The sequence below is a fragment of the Pinus tabuliformis genome, chromosome 6 (assembly GCF_031772625.1).
Source record: "Pinus tabuliformis cultivar Carrire ecotype Pingquan chromosome 6, CPIR1, whole genome shotgun sequence".
NCBI lineage: Eukaryota > Viridiplantae > Streptophyta > Pinopsida > Pinales > Pinaceae > Pinus > Pinus tabuliformis.
In genome coordinates, this window is record NC_142292.1 from 1,478,488,718 (window position 1) to 1,478,502,318 (window position 13,601).

Sequence of the window (13,601 nt, forward strand, 5' to 3'; positions counted from 1 at the left end):
CTTGCAAAGCCTTCTCTGTCGGCCAAATCCCCATAAATTTATAGATAATAGCATATTCCAACATGTGGTCTCTGTGCACCTGCAACGCTGGGTCACTTAAAACGACTCGAGGAATAGTGGTCGACTTGGGTTTACAGTCCCCTAATGTACTCATAGGAGCAACTTTCAGACTGCTAACCTCTATCCTCTTCTTCCTAGCTTCCTCATGATTCTCTTCCTGTCCTTGAGGTCTGATAGTTTCCAATTTTTCTGTATTCTTAGCCTCTGTTACCACCTCCGTTGGTTTCTTGAAGCGATGCGATCCAACTCCCTTGCTTCTATCCGCAACCACTTGATTGTAGGAGGGAGTTGAACTCCCTTCTCTGCGCCCCGCCATGGTGACTAGCGATAAAACCCTAAAGCAAAACCATGATAAAAAAACTCGACCAATTGGCTTGCATTTCGCGTAAACAATTTGTTTTCATAATAATAATAATAATAATAATTATTTATTTTTAACAATAAAAACAATAATTATTATTAATAATAAATAATAATAATTAACCACATTGGTTGGTTCGAAACGCGTCGACAACAATCCGGAGGTTTTGGATTACCACCAACCAAATGAACATAGTGGTTTTTCTATTCAAAATACTCCACATTACGGGTTTGAAACCCTACACCTACCTCGATACAACACTTAACGGGTTGAGATACCCTCCGTAGTTGGTGGGCAGGTGGGATCCCTCACCATCGGAATAGTGAGTGACTCCGTCCCTGGTTAGTTAGTTGGCAGGTTGAAGTAATCCCTCACCATTGGAATAGTGAGTGACTCCGTCCCTGTAGGTGGTATTGGTTGGCCTGGATCATGTGATTTAGGCCGAAAAATTTTCTCATATGAATCACAAAAACCTCAACTCAACAATAATTATTTAATTATCAAAATGTATAATATTACTATCTAAATATTTTTAATAATAATAATAATAATATATTTATTGATACACATTTTCATATATATATATATAACTTTAAGAGGCTCACACGTGTTTTAATTCCTTTAAAATAAAACATTTCTAGAATTACACTTATAAATCATATTAAATGGTGTTTTAATAAATCATATTTTAGAAATACTTTAATAGATTATAGGTACGGAAACGAATGGAACTCTATTCTAGTTACGAAAATGAGAGAAACCCAAATAGCATGAAAATTTGTGTAACTAGCATTTTGTATTTATGGTTTTATTTAATAAAAAATATACACACTACATATTATATTATATTATATTTTTGTTTTTCTATTATAAAAATATACTAATAATTTTATAATTAATATAAACATGACAATCATTTATTGAATATTTTATATGTGAAAAATAATAGGGAAAAAAATTAAAATACAATATATCTGATTTGTTTTTATTTGTTTATTACACAAATTTATTAGCAATTCTATAAATAAGTTGTAAACTTGAGGATTATTGCTATGATATTCATCATTTTCAATTTGGGTAAAAATACTTAAGGATTGATGTGAAATGAGAATTATGAATTTATGTAAATATAAAAAATAAATAATAATAATGGATTTTAATTTGAAAATGATAAAGGAAGTTAAGATAAGTTGCATGCAACAATCATTATTTTGGATTAAATGTTTAAATTGTTTAAATGAAATTGGATTTACATATATTAAATAAAAGTGTAATTTATGTTGTTTAGCATGTGGAAGATTATTTAATATCGAAGAGCATCAAGGTAATACATGAAAAAAATAAAAAGATTAAAGGAAGAAATTGCAGCGATGGAACAAAAAAACAAGGCTTCAGAAAAGAAATATAAAGATCTTAAAGACATATTTTACAATAAGTCAAAAGAAAAGGACGAGGAAATTTTGTGCCTCGGGGATCATAATCAAAAATTACTTGAACAAATTAAGAAGTCTAAGGTTAAGAAACAAAAATTAAAGCAAGAAAATGAGAGTTCTAAGAAGGAATTTAACCAGGATCTATTGAAGAAGGAAGAAGACAATTTGTGCTTAAAATACCTGAATAAAAAATTATTAGAACAAATCAAGTGTTTAAAAGACAAGAAGCTTGAATACCCAAATAAAGTTGACTCAGAAAACGAAGAAGTTTTACATCTCAGAAACCATAATCAAAGTCTACTAACTCAAATTAAGAAACATAAGGATGATAAGAAATCATTGAAAAAAAATTAGAAGAACTTATCACGAAAGAAGTGTCGAAGTGTTCAGTCTAAGGGGAAGAAAGAGGAACAAATGTCAATCCAGTCAATATCACAACTCAAGAAGATGAGAAATCAATAGAAGTTAAAACACATTCAGATGTTGTAGTTCAAACAATGGAAATTCCAAGTGATGATTAAGCAGTCAACTCAACAACAACAATATCTGAAGTAAATTAGGAAATGACCACACACATCATAAGGGAAAATCCAACCATAAGAACTCTTTATTGACATCCAAATCACAAGAGTGGACAACTAAGTCAGTCTACATATTTGAACCATTCAAAAAGGAAACAACAGATTTATGTTCCAAAGAATACTGAAGTTTGCAAAATTCAGTCCTATGATAACAATTCATTACAAATTTCCAGTGATCAGAAGATTCCATAAGAAATTAATCTAGGATGGTCAGATCCATTTTCAATTTGACAATTTTATTTATCACTCCAAGGATCATATCGTCTTGTAACAATGAAGATGACAATTTCCGCGATGAGCAGAAAAAGAGATCAAACCTTCATCAGTAAGCTTTGAGGACAAAGGTTTTTGAAGAGGAAGACAATGTTATGAACATAATTTATAGAAAAATAATAAAAAATAAGGTAAACACTAACAATCATAATTAAGGATTAATTAGCTAGTGATTAATCAATGAAAAGGCATGTCTCTATAGACATGGTCGTTTGTGAAAGGGTACCTGCCTGGTATATATACAGGACCCTCAGTTGTAATCTCATATCAATTATTTATATAATATTTAATATACAATTACTTGTCCTACAATGGATGTCTTTGTCTTCGAAGTATTTTGAAGCTTACTTTGTTGCATATACGAAATTTGTTCGTTACAATCTTCAAGGAATCCATAAACTTCCAGTTAGAAATAAAACTTTTAAAAAAGTTATGTCATACATAGTAACTAGAAATTAGTTGATTCTCCATGGGATTTATCATCGAGGCATTTTAGTTTGCTTATGAAAGAATCGGGGCAAGAATCATAAATCGAAAGGAGGAGAAACACGAACTTCGACTCCAAGTTAGGGCCGAACTATCAGTTTTGGTTCATTCGGGGTTGATGATAGCCGAGATTGATGGTAATTGAGGCGCGTTAAGGGAAAGCATGCCCCTGGTAAACCCTGACTCCTGACTTATTTCCCTTGGGACCCAAGAGATTATATATTTATGCATCCAATCACAGATTAGGTTTATAAAGTAAGTTTTAAAAGTATTAATATTTAAAGTTATTAAAGTATTAATAATTAAAGTTTTCTATTAATAACTACAATAAAATTCAATGATGAATTACTACGCGGAAAGATGAAGAACTTCTTTATTTCGATATTATCAAATTGGTGATCTAGGCTAAAAAAACATTCAACCATTATATTCTTTATTATTAAAATAATTATTAATATTAAAACTAATTATTATTATTATTAATAGTAGACATGTTATGAATTCATGGTTACATACCCCTGCGAGTGCAGATCAACTGCCCCTATAATATAAACTTGGGTCTCTTAGCATCAAATTCAATTATTGTTCCATTACTTATATATATGTAGTTGGAGGAGATGCAAGATTTTGTTTAAGGCTCGAAGGGACTGAAGGCGAGTAAAATGTTGGGTGTCTGGTAAGCAGTGTGTGAAATTGGCTATGTATCCAAGAAATGATTCGTCATGAAGGAGATAGAAAATATGGAAAACAACGAGGGAATCTGTCGACAACACCAAGGCTTCGACATATAAAAAAATCCTAACATGTGAGTTAGGTTAGGCATTGCCAATAATCGAGCCTGAGGGAGTCAAACCACATCATATTTAGGTGCAGAGTGTTAGAGACCCAACCTGTCGACCTCACATTGTGGGCCGAATCCTTAGACAATAACCGAAGCAAACCATTGCACAAATAGTGCATAGAAGAGAGATTGACCCTGACCTCGGTGGGACTTGTTGGTCTAGTTGGGCTCCACCAATTTTCATTTTCCTAGAAGGGAAAGGAGGTTTGACCTCTAAATAGGGACTGAACCTCGACCTCGTAAATTGATTTGGGCGGAGCACACGACATATTATAACTCGGTTTGTGTTTTTTTCAAGGGTCTTCAGAATTATGTTCAATTTAATTAAGGGAATACCTTCGTCATTCCCTGCAACAAGAGGTGTCTCAAAGGGAGTGTATGCATGGAAAGTGAACCTTGAGAACACATGGAATGGGATAAATTTGGTATCGTAGGTTTACAAAAAGGAAATGGTCTCCCCGGTGAAAACTAAGACGCCATGCAGATGTGACTTTTTTTATATGTTTTATTGTAATTAGTGGAAATTTTAAATATCTTCCTAATAAGTGGTTAATTACACAAGTTACACTTATATAATATCATCAATTATAACATTTAATTTAAAAAAAAACAATTATAACATTTATTTCCCTTAAAAAATAATTGTTTATTCATAATGAACTCGTGATTAACTTAAAATTTCAATTAACATAATATTTTTAAATAAATAGTATATTGAATTTTATTAATGATTATTATATTTATAATTTTTTCATATTTTAAATACTTAAAAAGTGAAAAAATCCATGTGATGGTGTATTTTTTTGGGATGCAAATTAGTTTAACGTTGTTTTGAACAATACTATCTATTGCTTTAAAATTTTGGATGGTATGATAAAATTTTTTTATGGCATTAAAACTAATGTTTTTCAATTCCTAATCAGACTTTGAACCCAATATTATTCTCTAAAGCACTCACTCAATCAAATGAATGGCCAACCAACGTTGAGTGACGATGCATGCAAATAACCAATGAAGTAGAATGAATTCAAAACTACCCTCACAATTCAGTGCCAATTAGGACGCTAATTAATTCGAAATCAAGTTTTATTTTCATTACGTTGTTAATCCACACGACACAACGAGGACTCTAAGGATTTCCAAAAAAAATGGCTATGTAAGAATTTTTATTTTCTAAACAACAAACTCCTTTAAATAAAAAGTATACTATCATTGCATTTTTGAAATGTATGGTATGTCATAACTAAGAGACATAGTAAATAGTAATAATTTGGCTAGATAAGATGAATAATGAATTGAGAATTAGAATAATAATAATAATTCGTTCATTGTGTTCACCAAATATTTTATGTGGAGTGAAGGTTCTATGTAGCATGATTCTTATGGAATACACAAAGATGTCTTTATCGGCTTCCAGTTATAAGATTGTTGGTGTTAGTAATTGTAGCACGATCTAGTACTGCAAATGCACTTATTGATGACAAAAATATGATAGCAAAATAAGACTTAAGGGCTCTCAACCAATTAAAACTTAAATAAATATATTAAAAAAAAATAAATATTATTTTGTAATGTTTACTTTAGAAATTGCTGGTTTAATTTTTAGTCAACTAGGGATTAATTGAAGGGTTAACACATATCGAATGCGTAATATCCTAGTAGCTGCAAGGATTAAAAAATGATGGTTTCTCTATTATTGAAAAATAAAATGATGGTTTGTCTTTTTTGTAATGAAAGTGCCACATTAAGTGATTTTGGTCTAACAACAAGTAAAGCATTTATAAGTTGGAGAGAAGTTAGTTTTGATGAAGATTCCTAAAGGGACCCTATATTTGAATATGATAGAACCCCTGGTTGATATAAGAATATATGAATACATGATTTTTGTTAATCTAATTAGGCACATTGAAGAATATTATACAAAGACTATCTTATAAGGTGGATCGATACTACAAGAGTAATACTTAGAAGGTGGCCTCCACTACATCTTCCACTACCTTAGAACTTATGTTTTAGTGAATAGGTTTGATAATGGTTTTTGAACTACCTATGGATTGTTTTTGTAAATATGTATTCATGTTGTGTAAATATTTTGCCTAGATCAACTTGAAAAACCGTAGTTTTCAATAAGTTCACAAGCAGTTAATTGGGTTTTTTCTTTAAAATAAATCTAGATACAACAATGTGTCACTTTTACAATAGTATGTGTGACCAAGAGAGAGAATTGAACATTAAAGGAAATGGTTAGTTGAATGACTTAATCAAAGAATTGATCACATGAGTTTTGGGTTGAAGTCATTAATTATGCAATTACTAATCCGTAAACTACCATGGATATTCCAATCGATAGTTTGTTGTAAAAGATTTGTTAAAACTATATTTAAAATTTGAAATCTACACTATTATGGTTTAATTTTGTCTTTAGATTTATGGATCTATAGATTACGGTTAATTGTGTATGCATGCAAATTAAAAGTAGGTAGATAATATAGAACAACAAAGTAAAAACTCACAAACCATGGTGGACACAAGATATGACTTGGGAAACCCTTTCGGGAGAAAACCCAGTTGAAAGGTGAGGCCACTCCGCTATCTTTCTCTGAATATAAAATGGTTACGAATTCAAAGAAGTATGGCTTGTGGCCCATGGGCTACTATAGTGCACAAATCCTCTTTGTGTGCTATATCTCCTATCTCTCCTAGTTATTTTTACTCATCTAAGGAACAATGCACTTGAAAACAATGGAACCCCTTTTCCTCCTAGTGCCCTGGTTATAACACAATTCAATAGCCTACTAATGGTTAGGTTTGACTACCTTAACTATTAAACAAAGTTACAATATGGAATATTCTAGAGCATTCTTCATGATTATCACATGGCTAGCCACTTTTCCATGAATAATGGTCGTTGATGTGGCATCCTCTCAAATTATGGTCGTGAAAACAAGAAGGTCAAGTTATGAATGGCATAACTTTTGCATACAAACTTCGACTGAGGTGATTCTTATGCTATTGGAAAGTTCTCTATGAGGCGCTATGCCAAGGCAGAAAAGTTTTACCACTAAAAAATGTTATTTGATGTCTCAAAATGCACTTAGAAGATTTCAGACCTCGATTTGTAAAATTGGTTCCCGCTAGTAAAAATGGTCATGTGAGATGATTCCTCCACTTTTCCACTCTGAAAGTATCAAGATGGATGAAAGAAAATATAATGATCCAATCTGGATCACAACTCCCCATTTTAGGAGGCTTTTGGTCCCCAAATCTTCTATTGAATGAGATGAGGAGATTTTTCCTCCACCTTCTCTCTGGTGTACCATTTAGGCTTTCCTGAAAGTTATCCTTTCAAACCAATCTGTCAAAGGTCATGTTTCCCTTGTCATGTATTTCTAGACCTCTTCTAAAAAACTGTATCCTATGTCAACTATGCCTGACAATCTGGTGCCAAATCCTCCAGAAAAGTTAGGACCTGTTCCTCTTCCTAATCTAGCATGGAAGGCTCATAGAGATTTAGATTCTCCACATTCGAATTTGAGTAAATGTGCATATATGGGGGTAGAATGAGTCTATAGGAATTATCTCACACCTTTACCAACATCTCAAAGGAACCATATCACAGATCCTTGATTTTATTACCAGGACCCTATAGCCTTTCCTTGTTTAATTGTAACCATACTCTATTTCCCACCTTGAACAATTTCTCTGTTCTATGTTGATCATGCCTAGCCTCGTATTTTTCTTGTGACTTCTACAGTGTATCATGTACCTGAATATGGATTTTCCCGATCTTCTTAATAAAATTTTCAGCCCTCAAGGCATCCCGTATAAGATACTCCCTCACTCCTTGTTTCCCATATGCAATATCCAAAGGTGAAGGTGGCAAATATTCAAAACAAGTTTCAATTGGGGACTTACCATTAGAAGCGTGGATTGATCTACTATAAGAGTGTTGTATATATACCATATTTTCATACCAAGTCCTTGGATTATTTTGATTATAACCCCTCAAAATATACATTTGAATGAGACCTTGACTGGATCCCTACTAGCCATGACAAACATTTCGTCAAACATATCAAATGTGTCAAATTTTGGAAATATGGGGGGGGGGGGTTAATCAATATTGCTTTCAATTGTTATTTATGTCAGTTAAGATTTTATCACAAATTGAACCAAAATATAAGAGACAAAAAAATATTTTATTAATCAAAATGTTGAGGACTCGAATCCTATTGTTCAACAAATTAGGCTCCAACTTATATAACAATATTTTAAATTCTCAAGGCTCCATCCTTGAACAAACCTAAGCTCCTACTTGGTGAACAATCAAGATTCCAATCCCTTGAGGCTCCAACTTGGTCAAAAAACAAAAATTACAAAATACTTACTTTCAAATGCTTCATGAATTCCTTCAATAATGTTATTGTTGCTTGGATAAATCATAAAAGATAAACTTCAATTAGTTTATAATGTCTCCTCAAGTGTCCTTCAAAATACTTTTCAAATTTACTTTAAACAATCCTGAATAAACTTCTCTTAATGATGCCAAAGACAATAAACAATGTGTCACAAGGTTCAAGGATAAAATTGTCCTTTGTCACAGGTGAGTCAAATTCCACATTTCTATGCCATAGATGAAAAAACCATAGATCCACTTGTGCACTAATCAAGATCAAGGTCTCAACAAGTCTGAAGGCATTCAAGTCACATGTCTGAACTATGGTTCCGAGCTCCAAGTCTCCGCAACAGGTCCTAGCCCCTGATTCGAGTCTTTTGCAATATGTAACAATCAAAGATGGACAAGTCTTGTTCCATATATGTGAATTGTAGTGCCTCAAGTGTGAAAATTACAACGCTTCTAATACAAAAATTATAGTGCCTCAGGTCAAAATTGCAGATGGGTACGAGCTGCTACAAGGTTCGAACTGTGCTAGATCAGAGGTGATATGTTGATTTTTCAAGCCAGTCTAAGGTCTCTTACAAATCTGAGATGTCTTCTCCATAGAAAAAGGTATTGTTGTCCACCAATCAAGTTGATCTTGTGAATGAGTCTAAAATAAGAGAGATGATTAGCCCTTATAGAGGTATTAAAAAAACACTAAAAATTCCACAAAAATCTTCACTCTCCTTATTTCTTAGTCTTTTCTAGTTCACGAGATGTGAATTGTCCTTTTTCTTCCGCTTCACTATAGCTCTAATCTGAGATGATGATCCAAATGAAGTGCCCTTGACTTGTAGTTATACAATTTTTCCCTAATTTTGAATCGTCGTGTCCTATGGGAGAGTCGACCTATGTAGGTAGGCTAACATGCTATAGGGTTCACAATTTTAGTTTTATAGCCTCAAAAATTAATAACTCCACAATGGAAAGGAGTTAAGGGATGAGTGAATACTCATTAGAAAGGGATTGAAGCCCTCTATAATTTTATACAACAATTTTTTCAGGATATTGTTTCATATAGACAATAATATCAATTATTCATGCTTGTTAGTTCTTTAATTTTCATGCTTAGGTCATCTTAATTTACTTAGGGTTTCATTCATGCATTTGACATATATATCTGAGGGCTTCATTAATGCATATAATTTCATGCTTAGGTATTCTTCATAGGCTTAGGGTTTCATCATAATCACTATATACAAAGGGTCATATTGACATCAATGACAACTTTATCCAAAAATCTCCCCCTTTATCAATGATGGCAATACTCTCCCTCTTTCAATATTCTCTCCCCCTTTGACATCAATGGTTACTTCCTCATATGGTGCTCCCCTTGCCATTATTTTGCTTCCTTTGTATTCATACTTCTCCCTCTCTGACATCAATAAAAAAGGGATTCTCTAATGAAATGCAAGAGAAATGACCCCCATATTTTGACATATATTTTCAAACACTTCATGAGGTAGGGGTTTTGGGAAGATATCTGCAATTTTCTCCTTGGTGTTGACATACTCCATTTTAATGTTCTGCTCTGCGACCTATTCTCAGAGGAAGTGATACTTGATTCATATATGTTTTGTCTTTGAATGCATGAATGGATTCTTTGAGAGGTTGATTACACTGGTGTTGTCACAATAGATGGTGATAGGTTGATTTGTTTCTATGTAGAGATCCTTCAAGGCTTCCTTCATCCATAACATTTTTGTACACCAATTTGTAGTGACTATGTACTCAATTTTAGTTGTGGAAAGAGATATATATGTTTGCTTCTTGCTAATCCAATATACAAGATAATCTCCAAGAAATAATTCATTCCCATTGGTAATTTTTCTATCATCATCTCTTCCTAAAAATTATGCATTAGTTTATGCTATCAAGGTAAGTGTTGTGCTTTTAGGATACTGTAATCCAAAATCAAGAGTAACTTTAAGATACATAAGGATTCTCTTTACACCAAGCATATGAGATTCTTTAGGGGCTAATTAGAGTCTTGCCACCATTCCTACTGCCTGCATAATGTCTGGTCATGAAGTTGTTAGATATAAGCGGGGTCTAATCACTGATCTGTAAAGAGTAGCATTTACCATATGGGATTCACCATCTTCACTTAGTTTGCAACTTGTAGTCATAGGTGTGCTCACAATAGCACATTCTTCCATCCAAAATCACTTGAGCATATCTCTAAGATATTTTTCTTGTGATATGAACATCCATGCTTTGGTTTGAGTTACTTGAAGTCCACGGAAGTAGGATAACTCACCAATCATCAAAATTTCAAATTACTTAGACATATTTTGGGAAAATTCATGACTCATCTCATTGTTGTTGCTGGCAAAAATCAGGTCATCAATGTACACAAGTGTGATTAGCAAGTTGTCTTTGTCTATCTTCATGTAAATATCGCTTCCAACAACTCCCCTTTTGAAGCCTTGTTGTTGCAGAAAATGATTAAGTATAGTATACCAAGCTCTTGGAGCTTGTTTTAATCCATACAATGCCTTATTCAATTTGAAAACAAATTCTTTTCCTTTTGCTAAATCGAACCCTTGTGGTTGTTCCATGTAAACTTCTTCCTTCAGGTCACCATTCACAAATGTTTATTTTATGCCCATTTGTTAAACTTTGAAATCTTTCAAACAAGAAAATTCTAAGAACATCCTTATAGCTTCTAATTAGGCCATGGGAGTAAAGGTTTCTTCAAAGTCAATCGCTTCAATTTGAGAGTACCCCTTACACACAAACCTTGCCTTGTTTCTAATGATCTGTCCTTCTTCATTCATCTTGTTCTTGAATACCCACTTGGTTCCTATAACATTCTTGCATTTTGGATGAGGTACTAGCTCCCATGTTTCATTCTTTTTGAATTGATGCATATCTTCTTCCATCGCTTTTATCTAATGAAGATCCTTACTTGTTTGAATGAAGTTTTTTGGTTCTATCATGGATAGTAGAGCAATTTTTTTACTATTTGGTGTATTTGTAATTTTTCTTCAAGTATGTATTCCATCATCTATATCACCAATAATTTGATTTTATGGATGATGATTTTGAACAAATTTTACTCTTGATGGAGTTTGAGATGATTTCTTTTGACTTTTAGTCTCCTTTTCTTCTTTTTTAACATCTTCTAGATCTCCAAGGATATGATATTCTTCATTGATTTGACTTCTCTTTCAGAAAAAGATTCATCAATCTTTACATCAATATTTTCAACTATCTTTCATAGCCAATTGTTGTAGCATTTGTAGGCCTTGCTTCTTGTAGAGTATCCAATAAATAGTCTTCATCAACTTGAGAGCCAAACTTGCCTGGTGAATCATAATTGATCTTCATGAAACAATTACTTCCAAATATTCTAATATATTTTACTGATGTGGGTCTTCCTTTCCATAATATATACGGAGTTTTATCATTATTTGTCTGGAGTTGTGCCCTGTTCATATTATATAATGCTGCCCCAGTTGCTTCTCTCCAAAATATTGGTTGCAAATCAATTGCAAGAAACATTGTTCTTGCAACCTCTTGTACATATATTTCCTTATTTCAACCACTCCATTTTTTGTGGAGTTATAGCAATGGAGAGTTCCCTTTTGATTCCATGTGTTTCACAAAATTTATTGAATTCTTTTGAAGTAAATTCTCCACTTCTATATGTTCTTAAGCACTTGATTTTTGATTCATTTTAATTTTCAACAATAACCTTGAAATTATTAAAACATTATAAAGCCTTTGATTTAAATCTTATGAAAAATACCCACATCATTCTAGTATAATCGTCTACAAATAATACAAAGTGCATTTCTCCTTTCTCCTTATTGAGTTGGAGTTCTGGTTGGTCTGCATAGACCTGCATGGATGATCTCTAGAGGTTTTGATGTTGAGAATTCCTTTGTCTTGAAGTTGGTCCTTGTCTGATTTCCATGTTGACATGGTGCACCAATAGCCTTTTCATGTTGTGAAATTCTAGGAATGTCTCTCACTTCTTGAGTTTTGTTGATCTTCACTAAATTTTCAAAGTTTAGTTGTCCCAATTGCTTGTGCCGTAACCAACTTTCATCTACTTGACTTATGTAACATTTTTCTTCTTGAATTTTACTAAGAACATATACAATATTAGTTGTACTTACTCCTTTTCCCACAAGTTTTCCTGAAGAAGATCTTCTTATCTCAAAATCCTTGGCACTAAAAATGATATCATGTCCTTGGTCACAAATTTGGTTGATGCTTAGAAGATTGTGCTTGAGTCCTTCAACGAGTAGTGTATTTTGTGCTTTTCCCTTGTTAGTGATGAGACTCACTGTGCCTTTACCAACAATCTTAGTGGGTACACTTCCAAAAATCACATTTCCATCCTTCTTGTCTAGCGAGATAAACTTCTTTTTGTCATCAGTTGTGATTAAAACGTACACTATATACAAACTACTTGTTTTCCTTCCCTTTTGCACACAAAGCTAGACCACATTTATATGTAGCGGTTTCTTCTCCAAACATTTTCTTAGGCTTAAGTGGACAATTTTATGCTTCATGACTTGGATTATTACATTTGGAGCATTCTAGACGATACTTTGCAAAGTATCAAATGAGTTATAAGTCTTGATATGATCACATCTCCTTGAATCAACATGCTTATTTGGGAAGTTGGTCCTATTTCCTCTTGAGTTAACATTCTTATTGCTTCCATAGGCCTTGCAATGTTTAGCTTGTTGACCAATTTTTTTGCAAAAGAAACAATGACCAAGGAAAATAGTTTGATACCTGTTAGGATAGCCTTGGCTTGATGTGACATTATTCTATTGTAGCCACTACGAAAACCCCAAAATTTGAACCCATTCAAAATTTTGAACCCCCCCTTCTTACTAGAATTTCCCCCTTTGTATATAGCTTAACAAAGTCTCACACCTCAGTATTGATTCAGGTTTTCTGCAATTGCTAGAGAAAATTTCAAGTTACAAGTTTCAAGCTTAACTTTTTCGGTGGCATATGGAAGCCTTACTTTTAGATGTAAAGTTTTAATCAAGAACCCATTTCAAGCAGACCTCATTTACCTAAGTCTCCTAGTCACACAAGTCTGAACATTTTACAATTATCAACCTAGCGACCTCGCGACCTCGAGACTAGTATTGAC